This window comes from Arctopsyche grandis, unplaced genomic scaffold (genome assembly GCF_051622035.1).
Source record: "Arctopsyche grandis isolate Sample6627 unplaced genomic scaffold, ASM5162203v2 HiC_scaffold_154, whole genome shotgun sequence".
Classification (NCBI taxonomy): domain Eukaryota; kingdom Metazoa; phylum Arthropoda; class Insecta; order Trichoptera; family Hydropsychidae; genus Arctopsyche; species Arctopsyche grandis.
The window spans coordinates 41,922-43,950 of NW_027518479.1; the positions used below are offsets into that span (position 1 = coordinate 41,922).

The 2,029-nt window shown below is 28.5% G+C and overlaps 1 non-coding gene across 1 annotated transcript; it reads right to left on the reverse strand.

Annotated features, from left to right (window-relative positions):
- Nucleotides 1-1,415: 1,415 nt before the first annotated feature.
- Nucleotides 1,416-1,498, reverse strand: TRNAL-UAA (transfer RNA leucine (anticodon UAA)). Its single transcript has one exon. It is a non-coding gene; the product is annotated as a tRNA-Leu (tRNA).
- Between the last annotated feature and the right edge of the window lie 531 nt (nt 1,499-2,029).

A 2,029-nucleotide genomic window follows, 5' to 3' on the forward strand; every position in this document is an offset into this window, starting at 1 on the left:
ATTGGCATGGAACATGGCGGCGCGGGAAATTATGGTTAAAGCGGTGATAAGTTTTAATTCCAATTTTACAGGCAGGGGTTTATTCAGATTATATTTTGACAAAGATGTGATTTGGTATCTGCAAAAAAACAATATCAAGAATAAGATGAAAGAACACCAGCGTTTACAAAAAAGTGGTGAAAGGAGAATACATTAAAAGTATGGAATGTAGCTCTTAAAACTGTAATAAAAATAATTTGAATCAACATCGCATGCCATATAAACAAATTCAATAACATTTTTGTTGTAATTTTGTCTAATAATACTGTTTAGAAAGATAAAATTAGGAAAATTTTTTATTATTAAAACCAATGTTTTAAAGTTAATTTATTTCTAAATTATTTTTCAAAATACACCAGGTTTAGATGAGAAATAATGCAAGGAAGGGGGTAAGTCTTACTTCTCATTAAAATCCTACTTTTTATAGTGTACGTTTTATTTTGAAAATATTTTGACGGTTTCTTGGTAGGATTTTAAATTAAAGAACACAACTGTTTCTCTAACAGATGAGTAGAAATAGACAACCTTTTGTAAGCATGATTCCCCTATTAATTACCTATTATCTGTTGCTTATAAGGAATGAATGCCATAAAGTAGTGTAGTAAGTAAAAAAGGGTAGGCTTGTTACTGGATTGTAAAATTGGCCGTGCATGGGTTTTATATGGTGTAAGAAATTCTATATATTATTATTGTTATAATCGGTTAAGATTAATACCCCCAATGTCAATAAATATTTTACGTAGTAACAATTATATAATTTAATATTTGATCATGTTTTTATTTATGTACACAATTCCATTTCACATTGGTTAACATATGCTTATGAAACTCTTTAATCAAAAGCCAACCTTGTAGATTGGAGTGGGACTCAAGATTAAGTTTAGGCTTTTTCTTTTGTGATGAGTGTTCTGATTATAATTTAGTGTGCTATTTTTACCATTACAGCCCGCATTTTCACGATGTTAAATGAAGAAAAAAATCATCATATTTTTTATGTTCCCTAAATAATTATAAAATGATTATGTTGTTTTAAATAGGAGTCATTTAAAGATTAAAAATAATAATTGACTGGTGATTACAGGAAAATTTCTTTTGAAATTTACATCATCGCTGTTGTTAACTGTAGACCTATTAGACATTAAGGGTAATTTATTTAAGACTATTTCAACAATCCTAATTATTGATGTTGGGTAGTTTAACAAAGTTTCTGTGAAACGAACTGGATTATCTTTTTGACAATAAAAAAGCAAACAAATGTGTAATTAGGTGATTTTGGCATAAGATTGCGGAATGTTTTTTAACTTTTATTTAAAAAGAGGGAGAATTATTTTTTGTAATTTTACTCTGTGATTAAGACATATTTAAAAAACAAAAATTACCACCAGTGGGGTTCGAACCCACGCACTCTCAGAGTAACAGATCTTAAGTCTGTCGCCTTAGACCACTCGGCCATGGGGGTTGAAAATTATAGCCATTGAAAATAAGTAATCAGTTTTAAAATATGCGCCACATGTGGTTTAATGGCAGGTTTTAAGTATTTAAGCTTTTACTTGTTAATAAAAATAGTAATAGTTTGTTGTAAACGTGTGTATTTATTTAAATATTAACAACTAACATTATTGTTATGATTACTTTCGACTCTTAATTTTATAACAATAGCAGATATTTGCTGGGCCAACTTAACAACGAGCATGCTTATATAAATAGGTTTCTGCTAATTGGGTGTTACACAACTATTATTTTTTTGAAAATACTGCGCTGGTCTTAAAAACAAGTGGGGACCTGGAAATTAACGATAACAACAACAAATTATATCTTTAATAAAAAAACACAGCCTATAAATGTTAATACACAAATTACACTTTTTCATAAACATCGATTTATTAACATTTTTGTGATTAAATGCCGTTACGTAAAACAATTATTATGGAAATATTATATGTTGAAAATATACTTTAGATGGGGAAACTTATAATTCAATCCCCTGTGT